The sequence below is a fragment of the Astyanax mexicanus genome, chromosome 5 (genome assembly GCF_023375975.1).
Source record: "Astyanax mexicanus isolate ESR-SI-001 chromosome 5, AstMex3_surface, whole genome shotgun sequence".
Lineage (NCBI taxonomy): Eukaryota > Metazoa > Chordata > Actinopteri > Characiformes > Acestrorhamphidae > Astyanax > Astyanax mexicanus.
In genome coordinates this window covers 54401414-54427575 of record NC_064412.1, presented here as the reverse complement: position 1 = coordinate 54427575, position 26162 = coordinate 54401414, and the positions used below count along the sequence as shown (strand labels likewise).

Sequence of the window (26162 nt, the reverse complement as noted above, 5' to 3'; positions counted from 1 at the left end):
AATGCTGCTCCTAAGCTCTCCTCTTCACTCGGCGGTGTCCTGTATCAGACCCAGCACACTAATAACCACTGATCCATCGCTTCCATTTATAATGGCCTGACGTGAGGAGGATACGGCCAAGGATAGAGACGCTCCAGCTGAACAGCCCTCAGACAGCTCCTCCTCGGCACGTGGAACTAAAACATGGGACACATTTATCCAAAATTACAGACTAAAATGATGATCGAGTATCATCCTACACATTTAATATCAAACTAAGGAGACCTGTGTTCACAGATAAGCCCTGACCTTCGATCCATCAGTTTTCCAAAGCTCTTGATAAATAAGAGCCCTGAGGTGTGTTCAAATAACTGTGATAAACATCTGACATCTGAATTACAATTTATCTCCATAAACATGGCCATTGGCTCGGTTTATATAAGTATAATCTATATAGAGTTTAATCTGGATTTTACACCTTGTATAGTTTAGGCAAGGCAAGTTTTTAATTTAAATAGACAAAACAAAGTGCTTTATCAAAAAAACGTAAATAATGCAAAGAATTTATAAAGTTTTAAAAGGTCAAAAATCAATATTTGGTGGAATAACCCTGGTTTTCAATCATTTAATCATTTTCATGAATCTGGGCATCATGTTCTCCTCCACCAGTCTTACACACTGCTTTTGGATAACTTTATGTCACTACTGGTGCAAAAATTCAAGCAGTTCACAGAGTGATCTATTTAAAGTTTTGAGTTTTATTTCTTTTATCGTTGATGATTATTTAATTGGCTTACAGACAATGAAAACCCAAAAATCAGTGTCATAGAAAATTAGAATATTATATAACTAAGACCAATTGGTACTTTTTTGGCAGTGTGGGCAGTGTGCCAAGTCCTGCTGGAAAATGAAATCCCATTTCATTTTAACACAGTGGATCAACACCAGCGGATGACACGTTTTTCAAAACCATCACTGATTGGTGGAAACTTCACACTAGACCTCGAGCAGTTTGGACTGTGTGTCTCTTCATCCACTTTTCTTCCAGACTCTGCTCCCTTGATTTACAAATGAAATGTAAAATTTACTGATGAGCAGTGATGGTTTGGAGAGACATGTCATCCGCTGGTGTTGATCCACTGAGTTAAAAATGAAATGGGATTTTATTTTCCAGCAGGACTTGGCACACTGCCCACACTGCCAAAAAGTACCAATTTTAAGTGTTTATTTATTTTATTGTTGATGATTAATTATGGCTTACAGCCGATGAAAACCCAAAAATCAGTGTCTCCGAAAATTAGAATATTATATAACTAAGACCAATTGGTACTTTTGTTTGGCAGTGTGGGCAGTGTGCCAAGTCCTGCTGGAAAATGAAATCCACATCTGTATAAAAGTTGTCAGCAGCAGAGGTTCAGCATGAAGTGCTGTAAGATTTCGTGGGAAATCAAAACTGCACTGACTTTAGACTTGATAATAAAACACAGTGGATCAACACCAGCAGATGACATGTTTTTCAAAAACCATCACTGATTGGTGGAAACTTCACACTAGACCTCGAGCAGTTTGGACTGTGTGTCTCTTCATCCACTCTTCCTCCAGACTCTGCTCCCTTGATTTACAAATGAAATGTAAAATTTACTGATGAGCAGTGATGGTTTGGAGAGACATGTCATCTGCTGGTAATTGGTTTTATATAATATTCAAATTTTTTGAGACACTGATTTTTGGATTTTCATTGGGTTGTAAGCCATAATCATCAACAATTAAAGAAGTAAACGCTTAAAATAGGTCACTCTGTGTGTATATATATATATATATATATATATATATATATATATATATATATATACTCGTGTGTGGATGTGTGTTTGATTGGGTAGTGTTGTATATAAAGTCTCAGGAGCTTCAGGCTGGTGTGTAGGAGCAGTAGTATTGTACTGTATCTGCAGTGGTCTGAGCTGTGTTGTGAGTACAGAGCAGTGGGGCTGAATGGAACTCTATCATTACCCCTAATTGGCCGTGTTGTTTTGCGCGGGGCCGGGCTCTGTTTGACTTGTTGGACTTTCAGAGCAGGTCTTCAGTTCCTCCTGCAGCCAGCGCTCTCCCTCTCCTGCTGCAGATCTGTCATAATGATAGCTTTGTGTTATCGCTGGGGAGCTGTGGGGAGCCGTGTGTTATTTGATCGCAGTAAGAGTGTTGACAGGCTGTTGGTTAAGCGAGCCGGAGGGTCAGAGGTCGCTTCCCTCCCCAGAGGTACGGGAAGACAGTGCCGGCTGGGCGACGCCACCCAAATACATACTCAAACTCATCTCCCAGAGAGAGAGAGAGAGAGAGGAAAGAGGAGAGAGATAGAGAGAGGAACTGAGCAGGGAGATACTGTAACACAACTTTAAAGTTCTCTTAGAAGAAGTGAGGTGTGTGAGGGATTTCACTTGCATTTAATTCACTTGATTTTGTGTGGAATTGAGGCAGATATTAAGGAATCATTCAAAGTTTAAGCACTATCATCTCTTGACAGCAGAGCTTCGGACAGTGTTTTCTCACTAGAACTGTGTGGGTGTTGGCCCCTGGCTTTATCTGCCGCTAATTCTACAACATTTATTCCACCCCAGAGGTTGCCAGGTATAAAAACTAGTTAGCAAGCAGGCAGGTTCAGCCCAAATCTTAGCTGCAACACAGCCTAAAAAGCCTTAAAGACAGAGGCTAAATTATACACATTGAATTCTGCCGTGATTTGATCAGCCATGGTTTTATGTTTTTTGGATACAATCCGGGTTAGCACCCGAACATCCCTTTCAGACAGCTTCCTCTTACAGCGTCCACAGTTAATCCTGTTGGATGTGGTTGGTCTTCTTGGTGGTATGCTGACATTACCCTGAATACTGTGGCTCTTGATACATCACAAAGACTTGCTGTCTTGGTCACAGATGCTCCAGCAAGACGTGCACCAACAATTTGTGCTCTTTTGAACTCTGGTATGTCACCCATAATGTTGTGTGCATTGCAATATTTTGAGCAGAACTGTGCTCTTACCCTGCTAATTAAACCTTCACACTCTTACTGGTGCAATAATGTGCAATTAATGAAGATTGGCCACCAGGCTGCTCCAATTTAGCCATGAAACCTAAAATCCCACACAAAAATGATGACAGGTGTTTTAGTTTCATTGTCCAACTCCTGTATTGTTCCACTACTTGTAAGAAGTTGTATCCCATCTGTTAATGACTGGAACACTAGACGCTGTTGGTTGTGTTCACTTTCCGACCACAGGGTCTTTCTAGTTTGTATAAGGAATGTTGTTTTGTGATGGTAGACCCTGAAATAAGTAAAAATCTCTAATAAACTCACATCAGCACCACACACACACACACACACACACATCAGTGACTCTATGAGTGACTCAGTGGTATTAGGAGTAAATATCTAAAATAATACAGGCGGTAGTGGGAAGCTGATCACTCTGCAGCAACAGATGCATTTCAGGCTGTAATTGCACACAGCCAAAACAACCAGCAGCACATTTGAGTAGGACTGCAGCAAAAAACACCCACAGATACTAGGGGTGTCACGATCTCGATATTTTATCGAAATCGAATCGAAATGAGGTCACGATCTCGAGTATCGAAGTCAAAAAGAGGATCGACGATCCCTCCCGCGCGCGCTACGCAAATAGCGCAGCGCGCTACGCAAATGGCGCGGCACCAACACAGCGCATCCTATTCATTTAAATAGAGATAGCCACTGCATGAGCGCAGTCGGCGGGAGTGTGGGCGGGGGTTGGGCGCGCAGGTTTTGTATCTGTATCTAACGGAGGGGTGGGTGCGCGCAGGTGAGAGCGTGTGAACTCGCTGAAATGCGTGTGTCAGTGTGGCTTGAGAACACTGACTATAGATCACAGTGAGGTGGATTAAAAATCTTAAACTTATAATTGACTACACCTGTTGCTTTCCATTGAATTAAAAAAACATCTTTCTCTCAGATAAAGTAAACACAAGCGTGTTTCTGACTAAAATAAAAGCTTTTCAGGAGAGATATAAGTTATGTGTAAATATTTATAAGACAATACCCACATCACTTATCTAACCAGCCTGTACTGATTTCTGCCCCCCAATAATGCTTTCAATAACCTCTTGTAACCCCTGGGAGCCAGGGGTTACACTCTAATAGCCTTTAATAGTCTTCAGTAGCCTTTAAAAGACTTACCTGGCGGCCGTGGTGTGTCCACTAAACTCCGTAGTTATAAACATCCTGAGGTTAGCAGCGCGCTAACTGACCTGTTCATAATGTAATCCGAGCAGTGACTCCGTGTCGGCTGTTCTAACCTGCTGCTGTTAGCTGCTTGGGCTGAAAGATGAACTGTAGTGAGCTGTATTATCCGGTTAGTGGGGTTAAAACCTTTATTTGTTTACAGAAACAGTAAAAACGGACTGGCTGAGCTCTGTAGCCCGTGGCTGGGCTGTACTGAAGTAGTGACTGAGTGAAGAGAGCGGGGCTTGTGCTGCTGCTGCTAGTGGTTGGATGAAGAACTGCAGCTTCATGTAATGAGCAGTTTCACCAGCCATCCACACACAGCTCTGATAAACTGCTTGTTTTAATAGTGCACACTGTTGCTACCAAAAAAAGTCACTAGATGGCATTACCATATATATCTTAATAAATAATAATAATAATATTTATAATATTTATAATAATAATAATAATAATAATAATAATAATAATAATAATAATAATAATAAATATATTATTTAAATTTTATGAGGCATAAAATAATAACAAGAAAAAAAAAACAAGAAAATCGAGAATCGAATCGAATCGTGACCCTCAAATCGAAAATGAAATCGAATCGAGGATTTAGAGAATCGTGACACCCCTAACAGATACCCATAATCCTCCTGTTTTTGGAGCGAGCGCCCAGCCAATGACAGCCCAAGGTTAGTCCTCTCGGTTTTCGCGGCCTGCCAAAGGGACCCACACATTCGCACGCGTGCGGCTCAGCCTGTACCGCGGATATGCAAATGACTTCAACTGTATGCTAATGACTTCCTCCATCTCTATGATGGATGTTGTAATCCATGCAAATTAAGTCGGTAAAGATTATCTTTAATTGCCAGGGCCCTGATACATATTATATCAGTGGAGAGGCCATGTATGCATATTGAATGTCTAATAGCATTTATCTGAGGAGTGAATGGTGAATTGATGAGAGCACAGAATGTGTTTCTTGTTTCGGCGAGATCGAAATCTCGCTCAGGACGAGCCCTCGGCTCGCGGCTGCGGAGGCTGTAATGAAACCTCTAAAAAAAAAAAAAAACTTTAACTTTATCTCCCGGCTCTTTCGGCCGCGGAGAGAAAAATAATCACAGTTTTCTGAGTGCGGATAATTGAGGGCAGCCCTTAAAAGACAATAGTAAAGATGGAAGTGGTCTGGTTAATTGTGTGTGTGTGTGTGTGTGTGTGTGTGTGTGTGTGTGTGTGTGTGTGTGTGTGTGTGTGTGTGTGTGAGAGTGTGAGAGTGTGTCGTGTTCTGACTCTAAAGCAGCGATTCCCGCCTGGCCGGAGGGAGACAGCTATGGTAACCAGGACAAGATGCCACGCCGATTAATCACATCACTGTTACACACAAGCACACACACACACACACACACACACATACTCGTACACACAGACACACACACACACACACACACACACACACACACACACATTGCTCTGCAGGCCATATAGAGGCAGTAATAAATAGCATTGTGCAGAGAGAGAGATTTTTTGGGGGGGGAGAAACATGCTGGTATAATTGAAACATCACTGCGCTGCTCTATTGTTTGTGCTGAATTGTGTGTGGTCAGGGAAACTGAGGTGATATCAGGTGGCATGTTGTGGTTTCCATCCTGAAAACTATGCAGAAGAGCAGGTAATAGAGTGATAGAGAGATAGAGCGATAGAGAGATCTGTTTCTGAATGAGTTTCTCTGATTTTGCTATTTATAATCATGGCATCATGTTCTCCTCCGCCAGTCCTACACACTGCTTTTGGATAACTTTATGCTTTACACTCCTGGTGCAAACGTTTAAGCAGTTCAGCTTGGTGGTTTGATGATCAGCTTGTGATCATCCATCTTCCTCTTGATTATATTCCAGAGGTTTTCAGTTTGGTAAAATCAAAGAAACTGATCATTTTTTTCCAGAGCTGTATAAGATCCAATATGATGGTATGACAATAGTTTTTTTTGTAATCATTGTCAACACACCACAATCAGTTTGATTTAGGGCATGTCAGGTCATGTGTCTTTGCTATCATAACGGTGGGAAAAGTACACCTTGTACAGCTCAAAACGATCAAAAGGCATGTACTTTTTTATGTGGCTTTTGTGTATTTAACATGTAATTAATCATGTAATTATATTTTGGGCATAACATGAAATAAATCAATCAGTGTGTCACTTGCCATTCCCTTTAAGAGCCAGAAAACTGACGTCTGTGTTCACGCTCTTAAGGTGCGTGATCAGGTCATTTACGGGAACAGTAATGTTTTATTATTTTGAATTCTGTTTATTGTTGGTATAAATGTAATTTGGGTACAAAGAGAACAAGTTCATATTCATAAAGTTTTAAGAGTTTAAAAATCAATATTTGGTGGAATAACCCTGTTTTTTTATTCACAGTTTTTATACCTCCTCCACCAGTCTTACACACTGCTTTTGTATAACTTTATGCTGCTTTACTCCTGGTGCACAAATTTAAGCAGTTCAGTTTGGTGCAAACCTTTTGACCATTTATCATAAAATGATGAAAGAGTGTAAAACACAGGTCGTTTTTTTTTTTCCAAACACAGTAAAACCTTTGATCAAGTGTGTTCACACTTAGGATTGGCGCTGCGAGTTAACATTCCCATCTATCAGCCTACGAGAAATAATTTATAATAAGAAAGAAAACGAACGAATCTTAAAAACATTTGACCTTTTCTTTTGAAGTGCTGTGTGTACCTGTGTAGAGGTGTGTGTACTGCGTGTGCTTTAGACTGATGGGAGGAAAAAAGGAATTACCGCAGTTTGACCTCCGTCCATCTCTCCCCTGACCTGTCACCCTCCATAAAACATATGAAAAATCCTCCCACAGACCCAGCAGACATCACGCTGAAAAATAGATGAAGCCCTCGACACACAGCCCCCCTGAAGCTTCACGTTTTCAGCGCAGGAGCGCTCTGCAGGTCAATGGGCCTTTAGCCCGCTCTCTGCTGCTGTCTGGCTGATGATTAGACGTTGACTGAAAGCTTTAAATCGCAAGAGCTTTCCGTTCAGATGCTTTGCTGGTCATGTGAGCCCTGTTTTATTTATATTTAGAGTTATCTAGGCAATATCCTATAGATATCAGTGGATTACAATATATTTTAATGTCTTAATCAATGTATTTGTCCTAATCCCATAATCCCCTCATAATGACAGTTTATGGGTCGGCTCGGGCAGAACGTGCACTGGTTCTGGCTGGGTCGTGTCAGATTGTTTGGGCCCGATCTAAGCTCTAAATCAGGTGCCAATGCATGCATGCCATGCAAGAGTTTGGATCTTAGGAGCTTAAAGGACCACTATGTAACTAATGTTCAGTAGTAAATGATAAAATGATCAGGATGTATCATCAGATATTAAGGAAACATGTTATTTTTAATGTGCAGGCCGTCCCGGAGTTTTGTGTTTGTTTTGTCCTCTGACTCCTCCTGCTGCTCCTTCCCCAACACTAACTCCACCCACCGAGGTTGCCAGAACTACAGCAGCGCAGCACAGCAAAGGAGCTAGCAGAGCTGGTTCAGTTAAACCTCAGCTGCTACACAGCTTAAAAAGCCTCAGCATGTTTTAAAAAAGCTCAGTGACCAAAGCAGGAATATAACAAGAGTGAATATTGGCAGTGAGTTCGAACGGTGGAGACTTAGAGCTCAAAAAGACACAAGACCAAACACAGAGCTGCTAACTTCTAGCTTCTAACTGGTTAGCTAATTCAACCAGGCACTTTCACGGAGCCGCTGTCAGACACACCGCGGGGCTTGTCAATATAACTCTAGATACTGGTTTTAGAAGACATTGTGTAGATTCAGCCTGCTGAATTTGGCAACCCAAATAAGTTTCGTGGCTGGGGAGGGGTGGGCGGAGCAGACTACTCTCTGTGGTGTTTTGAAATTGGACTGCTGTAGCCATTTCACACACTCGCTCTCAGGTCCTACACAATGCACTTTTAAGAAATAAAATGCATCATAATGGATCATTTACTGTGAGCACTATGAGCACTATGAGCACTATGAGCACTGTGCCAGTTTGGACAGAAGCGAGGCTGCTGACATCAGTAGATGGAGAGAGTAGAGTCTTCACTGTAGGTGGGCTGGAAGTGCCTCATCTTTAGAGCAGCTCAGCTTTCAGCCCTGAGCCTGCATGCACTAACCTGCCTCCATCCACACACACACACTCGCTCATACACTCCCGCTCACACACTCCCGCTGGAAGACTGAGGATGAGGGAATGAGGGTGTATTGATGGGCCGCTCACCTTAGTGCTGCTGAGGACTGTTGTTTTTATAAAAGGACGGCGCTAAAACAACAGGGCTGTTTGTGTAAGAAGCCCACCGCCGCCGCCGGAGCGAGCGTGAGTCAGTGGGGTGGCATCACAGGCTGGACACGACTTGAAACGGGTAAAGAAATTGGCTCCTGGAGAAGAGAGGCCTCATACTGCTTTCATACTCCTGACACACAAAGGGCTTCGGGGGAAGATAATGGGGGTTAGGTTTCAAACACGAGTCAGACATTTTATTCCACTGAATCCACACTGACCACAGAGCTGAGATCACAGAGAGCTTTACAAAATGTCACTCCAGTCATTCCAGGTTTATCATCTGAGACAGGTACAAAGCCTCTGTGGAGTACCTGATATATATACACACATCTAATAGGGGAACTTTTTTTTTACCCCCCGGGTTATAAAATTTGGGTTAGTATTACTTTATTATTTATTTTTTTACCAAAAAAATTAAAACCTCTGGAATATAATCAAGAGGAAGATGGATGATCACAAACCATCAAACCACCAAACTGAACTGCTTGAATTTTTGCACCAGGAGTAAAGCAGCATAAAGTTATCCAAAAGCAGTGTGTAAGACTGGTGGAGGAGAACATGATGCAAAGATGCATGAAAAAAACTGTGATAAAAAAAAACAGGGTTATTTCACCAAATATTTAAGATTTCTGAACTCTTAAAACTTTGTATGAATATGAACTTGTTTTCTTTGCATTATTTGAGGTCTAAAAGCTCAGCATCTTTTTTTTGTTATTTTTTGTCAGCCATTTCTCATTTTCTGCAAATAAATGCTCTACATGAGAATATTTTATTAGTAATTTGGGAGAAATGTTGTCTGTAATTTATAGAATAAAACAACAATGTTCATTTTACTCAAACATAAACCTATAAATAGTAAAATCAGAGAAACTGATTCAGAAAATGAAGTGCTCTCTTCATTTTTTTCCACCTTAAAATGCAACATGGTTTCTATTTTTTCCATTTTTTTTTTTTACATCAATACTTTTCTATTTTGAACTTAATCATCAACCCAAGGATTTCAAACTTCTCGTCTACAAAAATGACTATCATTTTGTTAAATCACAATGTGTTTTTTTTTTTTTTTTTTTTACAAATAATAACCTAAAATATATAATTTAAGTTCATGTTTTGCATGCTGGTCATAATTGATTGAGACCTGTTATCCATCAGAATAGACATTTACCAGGTAATTCAATTAAACAGTGGTTTAGCTCCACCCACTGCAATAGGAAAATTCTATTGACACAGGTTTAACAGACAGTCTCTAAAATATAGTACTTCAGAAAATAAATAGCTTTTTATAACATTTTAGGACAGTTTCCAACATCTATAATACGTCTAAGCCTAGAGAATAAAAGCATATTCAGTGGTGACTCAGCTCTGACACTATAATTCAGTCTAAGACCAGCTTTAATCCATGTCTGGGAAGTCGGCCCTAAAAGTTGTATGGTGTCTCCAAACCTGGATCCCTGTAAATCTTGTTTTCAGGAGATAAGTACTGTATAGTTTCTCAATATTGAGATGAATGGTTTTTGAAATCAAATCTAATCAGAACCGTGTTAACCAGAATTGAAATAATTCTGTAAATCAGTGGTGAAACACAGTCCTATTATTTACTGTATTTTTCGGATTATAAGGCTCATTAGGCAACACTAGTAAGGATGCCTACATTGAAGTGAGCAAGGGCGCAGCCATGTTTCCCTTCTCATAGGGAAGCTGGGGGAAGCGCCTAAGTAGACTGTAAAACTGTAATTCTTAAAAAAAAAAAAAAAAAAATTCTTTCAAAGTTAACCAATTGCTTTTTCAAGATTTATCTCCTGAAAACTGTTTATTTGGGTGAGTAAAGCAGCGCTTCCTTTTATGTACAGTAAGCTTAGATTTCCAATATTTTGTTTATATTTAAGGGTAAGTCCCAAATATCACCTCTGAACGATAAAAGAGCTAGCGCTGTGGTTAGCGGCTAATGCAAATGGTAATGCTGCTGCACCCAGCCTTAGTGCTGGAGAAACTTCACTGGAAACTAACTCTTATAACTTTGTACTTTAGCAGAGTGGGCTCACTGCTCCTTAATACCTGACTGGTAGAATTCATACATAAGGAGCACCAGATTATAAGGTGCACTTTCGATTTTTGGGAAAATAAAAGTTCAAAAAAATAAGTAAAAGTAGCAGCTAAAACGTCTTTATTTAAATCGCATTATTGCATCTGATAAAACTCAAGAACCAAGATTCTCTGTTCTGCCTACAGCTTTTAATTGTGTATAAATGCATGAAGTGTCAGCGGGTGTTTCTAATTGGTGTTAATTTCATTTTATTTTTTTTATTAATATTTGTACCTGATGGAATTGTTCGCTGCGTTCTACACACGCACAATGCAGATGTGGTTGCTGTGGCTCACAGGGACTCACATCTGCTGCTGCTGCTGCTGCTGGAGACTAATAACCAACTGGGTGGAATCGAATTGGATCCGGGAGCGTCCCGCTGGAGCTCGGTCTGGCTCGGCTTTCTCAGAGCACAGCAAGAGAAGTCTCTCAGAATCTCATACGAGCTTTATATCAGATACAGGGAAGACCTATAGAGCTCAGCAAGGACGTGCGGCAGAAAGGACGAAGTCTGGTGTATTTACGATTGGTCAAATTATTCCTACAAATCAAAACCTCCACCATGAAGCAAATATAGATTTAGATTTCCCCCCTCCTAACATTAGTATCAGTGGATTTGTGGTATAGATTAAAAGTTTAGGATCCATTTCTTTAAAAAATGCTACAAGTAAGAAACTTGTTGTTCCATGAGGTTTCTGTGGTGTTACCAGCTGGTTTCTGTGGTAACAAAAGTGGTTAAAAATTCTTCTACGGTGTTTCTAAGGTGTTGTTTAGTGGTTGCTAGGCAGTTGCCATGGTATCCCAGATCACAGGTTTCTGTAGTGTCTCAAATGGATGTCAAGTGGTTGCTGTGATACGATACCTCAGGTGGTTGGTTGGGTATACATTTCTATCATCATGATAGAAGAATGGTACCAAAGCTTTTGCTCTATAAATAATTTGATGTAATCTGTTACACCTATTATGTTACTCTGCATAGATTTCAACACAACACCAGTTCTTTTTCAGTTTATATTGTTCTTTCAAGCTCGAAGGAAAGCGCAGCGACTCGGTTCCGATACATCAGCTCACAGATGCAGCCTTGTGCTGATCCACATCACCCTAGAAGTGATGAGGGGAGAGAGCACCACCTACTGTACCTACCCACCAAGAGAGAGAGCAAGGCCAATTCTGGCAGCTGATGGCAAGCTGCACGACTGGGATTCGAGCCAGCAATCTCCCAATCATCGTGGTTTTTAATTCTATTGTTAAAAAAGCGACAATAGCCTGCTTCCCATCTTATAATTGGTCAAAATCTATCATCTGAACTATATTATAGTTAGTTGATCTGTGAAGAAAATTGATCACAGTACGATAAAGGATCATGATACTGCAGTGCTGACTACTGTCTTCTTGTGTCTTGGGTGGAATGTTGGTATTTCTCTAATCTCTACAAACATACTTTAAGCATAAATATCTAATTTGTTCCACTATGTTTGGCCTAAGTTCTACAGAAAAAAAAAAAAAAAAAAAAAAAAGCTCATGTTGGGAAGTTTGTTGAACCACTGTAGTGCTTCACCTCTGGCTATGATGCAATTTCCCCTCTTCACAGTAAAGCATAGGCTATTTACTTTTCTGTCGTCCTACTATAACCCGTGATTATTAAGCTTGTTTGTGGGTTATAATCCTTATTTTTTATGAGCAGTACTCCTTACATAGCTGAACTGAGACTCAGCGGCTGGAGCAGGCTGCTGGAATAGCAGTGATGTGAATCATCAGGAGTAATAGGAAGACTCTTTCATCTGCTCGGGCTGATAACGCTGTGTTAGGCTGTGTTAGAATGCGTTCAGAGGATAATGACTACCCCCTGCCCTGCGCAGGTATTCCAGTAATTCAGCTGTTTACTGATTTCTACTAGAGCTTTATGATTCTGGACCCGTGTTCTGATTGTACTGCTGTATTCTTTTGTACTTTTATTATAGTTTCACTTTGAGGCTTGTGCATAAAAAGAAAAAAAATATATATATATAAATAATATCAGAGGAAATTTAGGTCATATATTCAGATTTTATTATGTACACTATTTTACACTATTGAATAATAATGTCACTGTGTAAAATACATAGTGTGAACAGTATTAAGCCTGTACTTACATTAAATCCATTACTGGTACAATCATAGCACAATGTTCTGTATAGAATCTGTATGAAAAAAGTAAGGTCCAAGTCCAGGTCCAGGAGTACCTCCCTTAAATTAAGTTTTGCAACTTGGGTTGTCTAAATTTAGGGCATGTCAGTGTGTCTTTGGTATCATGATAGTGCAAAAAGCATGCATTGTTTGGCTCAAAATGTGCAAAAGGCATTTTTACAAATGTTTAAATAATGGTAAAAAAACCGACAAAATTTAAGATGTGTACAAAAAGATGTGTAGTTTATAGAATAAAACAACAATGTTCATTTTACTCAAACATAAACCTATAAATATCAAAATCAGAGAAACTGATTCAGAAACTGAAGTAGTCTCTTATTTTTGATTTTTTTCAGAACTGTATATTGCTATATTATTACAATAGAATTACACATGGAAAATCACAGAAAGCTGATTATCCAACATGTTCAGTACTCCAAATTTTTTTTATAAAATTAAAAAATATATGGGGCAGAATTATCTGCTTTTGGTCGATTTATAAAATAAAATAATCAGAGTGGGATTTTTTTTCCCCCATTTGTATCAAGTAGCAAAAAAGCAAAAAAAAACAAAACAAAAAAAAAAAACAAAAAAAAAACAAAATGTAGATATTGCACATGTGAACATCACATGTAATATCAATGTTGAAATGATATATTATGCAGCTCTAATTTTTATAATTGTATAATATGTCACTGTTTAAATCTTCCACAGCACACATAATAGAGAAAATATAAGAGATTATATTCAGAATATTATTTTTAATATTATAATGCAGCTCTCTGATGTCACTGATATCAGCATCACAAAGGTCAGTATTGAAATAATGATTAAGTTAGATGTGTGGTGAGGCTGTAATTTCCCCAGCCTCCCTCCTGACCTTCCTGGATGAATATGGAGGGATGGGGACTTGGCGTTCGAAGCTGTTCTCAGAGCTGCTGATATGGTTTGGAAGTGCGCTCTTGTTTGCTGAGTGTTAAGCTCTCGCGCGTCCTCAGATCAACACTCTCGCAAACGAGGGACGTGTTCACTTTTGTCGAGTGCAGGCACCAGCGGAGGTCAGGCGTGCATGGGGCCGGGAGAGATGTGATGTGAGAGTGTGAGTGTGTGTGCGAGAGAGTGTGTGTGTGAGAGTGTGTGTGCGAGAGAGTGTCTTGATGCCAGCCAAAGCGACAGCTCCTTAATTATCCCAGAGCATGCTGGAGAGCGAGTGTGTGTAATTAGAGGACAGGAAATGTTAATGCATTCTGTGGGAGCTAATGGCACATCCTCTCTCCACACCCTCAACACACACCAATCTAACAAATCAAAATAGAATTTGGTGCACTGTGTGTGTGTGTGTGTGTGTGTGTGTGTGTGTTTCTGTCACACTCACTGATCAAGCTCACACACAAACACACGCACACCCCTTTTAGATATGCCTCATTCTGGCTTCCTGTAGCAGCAACAAGATTTTAGGTCTTAAGATGTGATGTCCTAATGAGGAGACACATCTGGATCAGGGCCTGACTAATCTGGACATTTTATGGCTGATGTGTATAAGAATATTAATGTGCTAAAAATGTAGATAAACTGGTAAATTACTGCTGATTTAATAGACACATATACAGCTTGATACAGCTTAAAAATGATGAGAAAAACTGGAATATAATCAAGAGGAAGATGGATGATCACAAGCCATCAAAACAAACCAAACTAAAGTTATCCAAAAGCAGTGTGTAAGACTGGTGGAGGAGAACATGATGCTAAGATACATGAAAAAAAAAAAACTGTGATTAAAAACCAACCAGGGTTATTCCACCAAATATTGATTTCTGAACTCTTAAAACTTTATAAAATGAACTTGTTTTCTTTGCATTATTTGAGGTCTAAAAGCTTTCCATCTTTTTTTTTGTTATTTCAGCCATTTCTCATTTTCTGCATTTAATTTCTCTAAATGACAATATTTTTATTTTGAATTTGGGAGAAATGTTGTCTGCAGTTTTTAGAACAAAAAAACAATGTTCAACAATCATTTTACTCAAACATAAACCTATTAAAAAAAATTAAAATCAGAGAAACTGATTCAGAAACTGAAGTGGTCTCTTATTCATTTTTTTTTCCAGAGCTGTATATATGTACAAAATTAAAAAAGTAAGTTAATGCACAGTTATTTAAAGGGACCTATAGTATAATTAATTATTTGGCCTTAATTAGCTTGTTCGCTCAAAATTGTCTCAAAACAACTGGTTAATCTAGGCAATACAATTGTTGTGGACAATATATTGTCCCAGAAATGATTGCGATCAATTATATTATTCTCATTTTAAGACGATTCAAATGCCACTGATATTACATTGATAATAGAATAGCATAACAAAGCATTCATACCCTTTTATAGACAACAAATGATACTTTATTCCTCACCGACTGCAGTCTGTGCACACTCTGTGTATAAAGAGTCAGAGTTATTGAAGCAATGATTGGTCATTTAGCATGACTGGCTAAAATACTCTCTACTGTTATATATGTAAATAAAATAAAAATAAAAAAAAAACACATACAAATAAACACAATAGACAAAATCACGAGTATCAAATATTATTAATGCAATCTCTATTTATTGTATCATAAGTTGATTATGTAATTATTTTGACAGAACCTGGTGATAATAGGCTATAAATAGATATTACAGAAAATACTGTCCGAAATGGCATTAGAAAAGAAAAGTTCAGGGGAAGTGTGGAAGTCAAGGCAAGCTCTTTAAAACTGCACTGCAACTGTAATTCTATAAAAAAAAGAATCGATATCAAAGATCATAATCAAGATGATTTAAAAATGAGAAATGAATTAATAAAAATATATTGAATTACCCATTTGTTAATTGACATTCTATTTCCTGTCCGACCCACATTCCCATTGCCTCCCATTGTTTCTGCTGGTTTCATGAGTCTGTACTATGATAGGTAGTGAATAGTAACACACACAGACACACACAAACACACACACACACACACACACACACACACTACGCTACTGACAATTTCCATTGCTGTCACACTTGGATGATTAAAAGTTTAAATCTTTTAAAACTATTTGGGTTCAATGGTTCTCTCGCTGTGCATCTATTGTTGTTATATTTGTATTATCATTAAATGGAATGTGTGTGTGTGTGTGTGTGTGTGTGTGTGTTTGTTGGCTTTGTATCTATTGTTCCCATTAGGTGACTGTGTATTTGTGTGCATACTTGGCTTATCTATTCGAGATTTCTCTTAACTGAGAGTGTGTGTATGTGTGTGTGTGTGTGTGTGTGTGAGAGTGAATAGTCTGGGCTCATTTCCTGCGTTAATTTGTCTGTTTAAATTCATCCCCAGTGTGTCAGCACCCTGCAGGGATTTTGATGGGAAATAATTCTCTGCATGCTTTTTCCCTCATGCCTGAAATCAGGCAGGTAGACACATTTTATTCCTCCGTCTCTATCAGCCCATCACTCCCCACTTTACATTTCCCACATTTCCCTCCTGCTTTCGCTTAAAGGTGTGAAGTACATCAAATTAAAGAGGACTTAGAGCATGAAGAGAGTGTGCAGGAGATAGAAGCTACTTTTGATTTGTGAAAAGAGCACACACACATATACATATGTACACACACACACTGTGGCAGCTGTAATGAAGGCTGTTTTTAACGCTGCTATAACATGTTGCACTAATGCGTCTCAGACCGTCTTCAAAGTGGTTTGAGTGAATGGATTTCTATCAGTTTTAAAGAGCAACAGCAGTGAAATCACTGAAAGATGAATCAAAAAACTGTTTTGGTATTTTCATTTTGTGACTTTACATAAAAATAGCATCTGCCTGCCAGCAAATCTCAGAAAAAAGAAATCACAGGATAGCATCAGATGTTCAATCATGTTCACGTTATATTCACTAAGTTATAACCTTTATGTTCCTCTGGTTATAACACACAGTGGAATACAATGTTGTTGAGCTGTTTGCATTTTATGGAGGTTTGTGTGCAATTCTAACAGAAATTCAGGGTTCAGGGTAAATTTGGCTGACTGTTGTCAGGGTTTTAATCGGCCAGTGGCGCACCTGTATTTTCCACCGCCAAGATAAAAAATACACCAGATATTTACCTGATCATGACGTGCCTTGCACAGGGAGTAAGATAGGGCCCCTAATGTCTTAGTTAACTTCATTTAACTAGTAATATCTGTTTCTTGATCTTTCTTCTAGTTATTTTTTTTTTCTGGATCAAAACATTATGGGTGACATACCAGAGTTCAAAAGAGGACAAATTGTTGGTGCACGTCTTGCTGGAGCATCTGTGACCAAGACAGCAAGTCTTTGTGATGCATCAAGAGACACGGTATCGTCAGCAGGCTAATGTCAGCATACCACCAAGAAGGACCAACCACATCCAACAGGATTAACTGTGGATGCTGTAAGAGGAAGCTGTCTGAAAGGGATGTTCGGGTGCTATCCAAAAAAAACATAAAACCACGGCTGCTCAAATCACGGCAGAATTCAATGTGCACCTCAACTCTCCTGTTTCCATTGTGGTCTAAAACCAGGTGTTTCAGTTTCACTGTCCAACCCCTGTATATCTGCAGTGGCAGTATTATTCGCACGGTTATACGCTCGTGTGAAAAATGCTGAAGTATTCTGATAAGCTCCTCTGGTTCTCGCTATTCAGTGACCGTTTGAAACGAACCAATGAGCATTTCACTTTCCTCATTGATCGTCTCTTTATTTGCTAGGCGGCGGTTATCTGATTTGATGGCGTCTCTTTGTGGGCCGTGAGCGTGTTCCATTATTCTGATTCTGAGTAATAATCAGACGCTGAATGCTGGATGAATCTGAGCAGTGTGAAATGTATTAGCGGTGTTGTTGGTCATTTCTTGTTTCTGTTCCCGACACTTATCAGCGAAGACAAACAGTGCGAGCCGTGTTTAAGATCCCTTTACACGCTCCATTTTTCAGCGCTTTATCTTAACAGCATCTCTGCTGCCAGTCTGTCTATCTGCCTTCTCTCAAACAAACATGTACTGTAACATGTTCCTGCTGCACCACGGCCTCCTCATAACTAGCCTTAACTAATGGCATTAACACAGTTAGCATTGCGCTAACAGCAAGCCTATAAATCATTGCATAGCTTGATTTTAGACTGAAAATACTCATTAGTATAAAAGTCATTAGTGTAAAAAAAAAAAATATATATACATATATATAAATAAATTGCCTAGTGTAGGAACATATACCCATACATTTCCTGACTTAAAAACCAGTCATGATGAGTGCCAGTTTCATCAAAACGTTTTAAATGGTCTTTAAGACTGCAATGAGTTTTTTATTACTTTTGAGTTGAGTAGTCCTTGCCATAATCTGGATTAGAACATTACTCAAATAGAGCTATTCACTGTATACCTGTAACTCTACCTCTTCACACCTTTACAACTGATGCTCTCAAACACATTACGAGTTCAGAAATCAATATTTGGTGGAATAACCCCGGTTGGTTTTTAGTCACAGTTTTTTTCATGCATCTTGTCGTCAAGTTCTCCTCCACCAGTCTTTCACACTGCTTTTGGATAACTTTATGCCTTTTTGTTAAGTGGTCTCTTATTTATTTATTTATATTTCCAGAGCTGTATATAAACTGGACAGTATATAGTGTAAAAATATATGAATATTGTTCAAACTCTACAGTAGTATAAGAATACAGTGTAGTATATATATATAAATATAAAACACATCAGTATATAAATGTTCATGTTATCGTATTTCTAGCTGAATTATATACAATTCTATTCTATTTACCTGTGCAAAAAAATCACATGCCGGCACTCCGCTCTCTGATTGGCCGAGGAGTGTAAATCCATCCCCTGGAAGCCTGCTGTAACTCAACACCTGGGAGACGGTGTGTGTGTGTGTGTGTGTGTGTGTGTGTGTCTCGCCTCGCCTCATTCTCAGCCACACACACCCCACACCCGTCCCGCGAGACACACTTTCTCTCTCTCTCTCTCTCTCTCTCTCTCTCTCTCTTCAGCCTCTTTTACACACACACACACACACACAGAGTGCAGGTGGATTAGTGCAGCAGATTCATTCACTCACTCTCTCTTTCTTTCTCACTGCCCACCTGTAGCTCTCTCGCTCTCTCGTTCACTCGCTCTCGCGCGTTCAGCAGCTCCGTTCTGACTGGATTTAGAGAGTTTTATCATTCTGGTTTTCCTGTGTTCTGCTGGAATAGTGCTGCTTCAGATCCTGGGTCGTTTTAAACTCCTCTTTTTTCTGGACAAAGGATTTTTTTTTTTGTGGGGCTGATCGTTAAGAAACAGCAGCAGCAGCAGCAGCAGCAGCAGCACGAGGGAAAAGAGAGACGTTTCTGCTGGAGGTTTTTCCTTGACATGGTGAGTACTCAGCCTCACACTCAGCTGGGCTTGTGTTCTTATCTCTGAGAGATAGTCGTATAGTCGTCAGCCTTTTTTTCCCCCTCGTTCTGTTCTTTTTGCTCGTTTTTGGCTGTTTTTTTATATATTTATTCACTTTGTTTAGAAAAAAAAGTTGGAAAAAAGCTTTATTTATTTATTTCCATTCATTTTAACAGGCTCACATAAAGGCTGAGTGTTCGCAGACGGCTTTCGTTGCTGTTGCAGGTCGTTTCGCCACTTTTTAGCGGCTCTCTGACATTTAAAAAGTCTCAGGTCATCCCTTATTTTTTTTTGTGGTGAAAAAGTGAAATAAAGCAGTCTGACTGTAGCCGCAGGGTCTGTGCGCTGCTGCAGGAATTTGTCCGTTCTTTTAGTTTTTTCTCAGTGTGAGAAAAGAGTTTAGAGTTTGGTACTTTTCTTCTTTGCTTTTTGTCCTTAAGTAAACTACTCACTCCTTCTTCAAGCAGTGAAAACACACACACACACACACACACACACACACACACACATTTACTCACACAGACACAGTTGTGTTTAAAGTGCTATAAACGTTGACAGTAATATCACAGTTCACCTGCGGTGTTTCTGCTCTAAGCTGACTGACCTTTTCTCTTCTCTTCCTTTTGGCTTCTTTAAACGACATCAGTTTTTATAATCTTCACAAACAAATATGACTTTTATTGAGTTTTTTAAGGACATCACATTAAATACAAATCACAACTATATGCGAATAAAACACAACACAGTGAACAAAGCAAAAAGTTAAGATTAAAACAATTAAAATAATAAAAAAGTAAAGAATAAAAGAAGAGAAAGTGATCAAACTATTGTAGGGCTGGATGATATGCATAAAAACAAAATTAACTATATAAAAAGCCACATAAAACTGCTGTGAACACCCACAATGGATATGTGTGCCTTTAAGCATCTGTAAAATAAATTTTCCAATGTATCTTATGCACACTGTAATGGAAATCAGTCAGTGATGTCTGCTGAAATATAAACTTTTCTTTTTCTTATACAGATCTAGACAAAAAAACATAAGAGACCACTTAATAAAAATGATGAGTTTCATTGATTTTACCCAAATTGAAATCCTCTGGAATATAATCAAGAGGAAGATGGATGATCACAAACCATCGAACCATTTAAGATGAACTGCTTGATTTTTTTGCACCAGGAGTAAAGCAGCATAAAGTTATCCAAAAGCAGTGTGTAAGACTGGTGGAGGAGAGAACATGATGCCAAGATGCATAAAAACTGGGATTAAAAAAACAGGGTTATTCCACCAAATATTGATTTCTGAACTCTTAAAACTTTATGAATATGAACTTGTTTCTTTGCAAATTATTTGAGGTCTGAAAGCTCTGGATCTTTTTTTTTTTGTTATTTCAGCCATTTCTCATTTTCTGCAAATAATTGCTCTAAATGACTATAATATTTTTATTTGGAATTTTTGGGAGAAATGTTGTTCGTAGTTTCTAGAATCAAACAATAATGTTCATTTTACTCAAACATAAACCTATAAAAAGTTAAATCTGATTTTTTTTTTCAGAACTGTATACTAAGGAACACAATTTGATGTAGATACTGTAAACTCACATGATTAACTACTAAAAAATTAACTTATTAAAAAAAAAATAAACCCTTTGCTGCTTTTTTCTTACTTGTCAGAACGATTCAAGTTTTTAAAGAAGCTGAAATTCCCGAGAAAAAGCAACACAAAGCAAAGCAAGCGTGCTCTTACTGTTAAATCTGAATGATATGTAAATTAGTCCTCAGAGGTGATTGCCTACGTGATTGCCGCTTTTCATCATTTTGATGCTGGAACAGATTTTCACAGCAGAGTGACAATAAAGCAGCTCGAGTGTTATCTCAGAGCACGCAGGTTTCCTTCAGCATGGATGAAGCCTGTTATTAACCCTTAGTTAAGTTGCTCTTATCGCTACCGCTAACAAAAGCGTGCGCTAATCATTTCTCCCTCAGAGAAAGTGCAGATTCTTAACTTTCAGTTCATAGCAGGATCGTGTTTGGATGAAGAAAAGGAGATATTTTATGTGGATATAATGTGGATTGTATTGAAATATATGGCAATATATAGTCTGGTACAACTTTAAAATAAGACTACCTTTATAAAGGGTTTATAAATGGTTTACAATCAGTTTATTAATGGTTACTAATTAGGTTATAAATACCTTAAAAATCACTGATAATCAGTTATAACACATACGTAGAAAGGGCAACAATGACCAATAGTGAACCCCCAGCCATCTATATTGTTGGCCTTTTCTACGTATGTGTTATAACTGATTATTAATGATTTTTAAGGCATTTACAACCTAATTAGTAACCATTAATAAACTAATTGTAAACCATTTATAAACCCTTTATAAGGGTAGTCTTATTATCTATCTATCTATCTATCTATCTATCTATCTATCTATCTATCTATCTATCTATCTATCTATCTATCTGCCAAACCCTAGCAACCACCTAGGAGACCACAGCAGCCACATAGCAGCAGCCTACATTACAACTGCGGTCACTTTCTAGCAAGCACATTACAGCAATTAGCAATCTTGCAACCACCAAATCCATAGCAACCCCCTGGGAAACCACATCAACTTGCAACTGCACTTTGTTTCAGTTGTTTTCAGGACAAAAAAAGAATTTTGTTTTCTTTTTCTGTTAAAAGAATTTTCCAATGTATCTTATACACACTGTAATGGAAATCAGTCAGTGATAGACAATGTCTGCTGTTATACAGCTCTGGACAAAAAAAACCAAAAAAAATAAGAGACCACTTAATAAAAATGATGAGTTTCATTGATTTTACCAAATTGAAATCCTCTGGAATATAATCAAGAGGAAGATGGATGATCACAAGCCATTAAACCACCACACTGAACTGCTTAAATTTTTGCACCAGAAGTAAAGACATAAAGTTATCCAAAAGCAGTGTGTAAGACTGGTGGAGGAGAACAAGATGCCATTTTTTTTTTTTGGTATCGACTTTCAATACCCAGCCCTAAAAAGCTCTAAAAACAGCACTAATTTTAGACTAAGGGTTAAGCATAAATAGTACATACAGTATATTTCAACCCAGCACACCTTTATTGTAGTAGTGTAAAAGTCCATCAAAAAAAAAGAATGAAAGAAAGAAAGAAAGAAAGAAGAAGAAGCTTGTCTTTTGGTGAGAAGTCAGCGTGAAAAGGCCGGTGTGTCTGACTCTGTCCACGGGGAGTGATTCTGTTTCAATCAGAGAGTCTTTATGTCTTTCAGCGTGCTTTTGTCTCTCCTAATCCCGCCATCCAGCTCCAAAAAACTCAGCATTTACCCTTTTTCCCGTCTCTCCCTCGCTCCCTCCCTCCCTCTCTCCCTCGCTTTCTTTCTGCATGTCCCTACACCTCTCTCTGAGGGAGGGCCACATGCAGGACGCTTTCATTCAAACCCATAAAGAGACGTGAAGAGTGAAAGGAGGAGGAGGAGGAGGAGGAGGAGGAGAGGAGCGTGTAGGTTTGGGCAGGGTGGACATGGGCAGCAGCTCTTTCCTCTCCTCTTTGTTGGAGATGAATAGTAAAGTGATGTATGGATGTTCCAGACATGATCAAACATACAGGTCAGATTTTCCACATTTAGAGTGTAGTGGATTAACCAGAGGATTTCTTCATTGCTTGGACACAAACACACACTACCCCCACTTTACGGCCTATAAGGAAACTTCGAACCCAGAACACTCTAAAAAAACCTTGGAGTAATCTTTTTTTCAAACAACCTTAAATTTCAAAATGACATTTACTGACTATTTCTTCACTCAGCCTCGCCCGAGAGCCCTAAATGCGAGTTTAGGGTAAAATTCTGTTTACATTCCTCCAAGTCATAAACCTCGGAGTTAATGTAAACATTTGGAACATTTGCAACACATTTGCAACATTTGCATCACTAGGACGGGACTGCGGACTTAAGAGAGTGTCAAAACTTAATTAATGCCTTGGAAATTGTTAATTCACCAAATGTTGTACCAATTTAGGGGTTTGTGCCTAGTTATTTCTGCAAAGCACTAAGAAATAAGTTGACAGAAATGGTCTAAGCTTGGGATTCCATTTTCAACATTGCAGGCTCAAATTCTGTGGGGTGCAGAAAGATCTTTACTCCCCCACCATCGTAAATTCCGACGCCAACCGCTTATCTAAACACTCAGCAAAGGGGAGGAATTTCTCACTGAGAAGATTTTGCTTAAAATACATATATATTGACTATATAAAAAAGGTGTTTTATAGAATGTTTACTAGATAATGGTATATGTGTCTGGTATATGGTATATGTGTTTGGATGTGTCCTGATTGAATTCTCCTACACATTCAAGTCTGAATCAACAAGGTTTAATTAGCATTTGATAATTTAGCTTTATTTGGTTATCAGTGGTTTAACCATGTATTATCTTTTAAGTGATTTAATTGGGTTTAAATAATAACATGACTCTTGATCTCTTTCTGACAGAGTACCATCCATCATTGTATTTCTAAGATTATCTTGAGTATTACAAAACTGTTTGTGGAAAATATATATATATTACATTTATTGTGATTCAATTGTAAGATTGTTTGTTTCCTGAATTTATCCTCACAAACTGATATGCTGAAAAAGGTATTTTGATCCACTGTTTAATTGAGTTTCTTTTGGTTTGATCTATTAGAAAAATGCTGAAGCATGTTGACCATGTGAGGAGGGGGGGTTTATGGCCCTTTGTGAATCCCCACCAAAGTTTGAAATTGCTCCTAGACCAATCAAAACACAGACATTTGGGCCACAGGGCCAATCATAGCTCAGGGGCCAAACAGGCCACAGAGACTAATAGTAAACTGGGCAGACACAGTTTTAGTTCAGGTCAGAGCAGTTGGAGGAGTTTGCAGTTCAGTTCAGTTTGGAGTTGAAGAGAAGGAGTTGGAGAAGATGAGTTGAGGAAAACAGTTAGAGGAGAGAGGTTAGGGAGCCAGAGATGGAGAAAGGATAGACCGTTAGTTTAGTCATCTTAAGTTAGTTTTCTTAGACTAGTGCATTTAATCTTCAAGTATATTAATATTAGCTATCCTAGTTAAAATATCTAAGGTTATTTTACAATCTACGAAGCCAAGCATTATTCCATCTAAGTTTAGCTAAAGTACAGCTGAAAAGGAGATCCGCCAGATCCAACCCAGAAACCTGCGGTCCGGAGGCCACCAGCAAGCCACCTGAGAGCGAAGGGATTTCCCTGTGGGTTCTCATGGGGCTCCGTGCTGACACAGGAAGTCAAGCCACCCTGCAGACCGGCTCACGTGATCCTTTTTCGGGGTGAAGCATCAGACGACCAACCCAGGCGGACTCACCAAGGCCCACTTCAACAACTCAGAGTAAGGCAGAGCTGGGTTTAATCTTTCGGCAGATGGTGTCTGTTGGTCATGGTTTGGTCGGGTCTTTAATAGAGCGTCTTTAGTATAGATGACTCATTTTGAGTGGCTTGGTTGGAAATAAGAATTGGTTTCGTAGACTTAAAATGCCTTAGACCCTTATTTAGAAATATTCACTTAATAGTTCTATTAATCTCTATTCCTTTCATGTCAGCATTATAACGTGTTTGTTCTTTTATTTCTCATTTATTATTCTACACTATGATTTGATATATAATGGCTACATTATGACTTTTTAATGAATTATTTACTCATATCTGTGTGATTTAATAAATACTTTTATTTTACAAAACCTGTCATTTCAGTGTGTTTTTCTGGATAACTTGGTTATGAAAATTTCTGTTACCTGTAGAAACCACACCCTGAGATGTCTTGTGTTATTAATTAATTTGATTAATTAATTAATTAATTAATTAATTGATTAATCTAATTAAATTAATTTAATAACTGGCGCCCAATTAAAAAAATATTTCAACATCTCAATTAGCACCAGGTATTAAACCACTGAGCCGCTACATAATTGGCGCCCAACGTGGGGCAGGATTATTATTGGCTCTCCGCCGCGAGACCAGAATATACACATTTCATAACCAGTTCCAGAAAATAGCGCTGTAAGTTGCAGAATAAAGTGTATTTTGTTTTTATTGCTAAATGCGTAAGCTGCTGGCTAGCTGGCCTAGCTGGAGTTAACTGCATAAACCTAGCGTGTTAGAAACCCACGCACATGTTCTACACGTGTTTTTGTTTACAATTCAGGACTGGCCAGTCCCCCGCTGTGTGTGCGTCGCCCGCACAGTCCCCTGTGTGTGTGTGTGGTATGCGAGCGCTCTTGAAAACATTACGCTTATTTGTAAAATAAGCTTGGTTGACACACCGCCGTGTGTGGGTAACCTTAAACCCGGGTGTATATACGTGTATATACGTGTGTACTTACATAAAGTTCGAACTGTTTCCGGTAAAATAGACATATTTTGCCAGTGTTGATCTGATAAGGCCTTCGCGCAGCCCTGAGTCGCGGATCTCCGGCTCATCGACTCCGCGCTCCAGTTAAAACTGCCGGTTTTTGCGCGAAATCCGTAAAATCCTGCAGTACTGGACACTTCCACGTGCGTAAAAGAGTAGCTAACTTTTACGTAACACCACCCTGAGTGGCAGGAAGTCTATTGTGTGCGTGATTAAACTAACCACGCCAGGATGTAAATCCTCTTTGCTCATCTTGTGAAGTGTGTTGCTGCTGTGTTAAACTTTAGGACAGCCGAGTCCTTCTCCTCTGCTATTCACAGTCGACTGAGTCAGTCAAATCTGCTGACCAGGTCCCAGACCCAAGGGGCGGTCCTTAACGTGGCATCATCGGTGGGCGTGACCACGCCCACCAGTCGGCCTCTGCCACCATCTGGTGGACAGCCTGACTATTTACACTCAAACTCAAAGGGTGTTTTACTACCCCTCACCACTAGGGGGGGGGTACACTGCCACATCGCC

The 26162-nt window shown here is 39.0% G+C and overlaps 1 protein-coding gene across 8 annotated transcripts in view; it reads left to right on the top strand.

Annotated features, from left to right (window-relative positions):
- Positions 1–26162, top strand: part of ptprfa (protein tyrosine phosphatase receptor type Fa) — a 351362-nt gene that overhangs the window by 39325 nt on the left and 285875 nt on the right. For 6 of the 8 annotated variants that reach the window (XM_049479803.1, XM_049479804.1, XM_049479800.1 and 3 more), the window contains exon 1: positions 18766–19212. The exons of 1 other annotated variant lie outside the window; for it this stretch is intronic. The gene's annotated coding sequence lies outside the window, so the exon portion shown is untranslated. Of the gene's footprint in view, positions 1–18765; positions 19213–26162 lie in introns of those variants that run through there. One more of the 8 variants, XM_049479805.1, reaches the window with a different exon arrangement.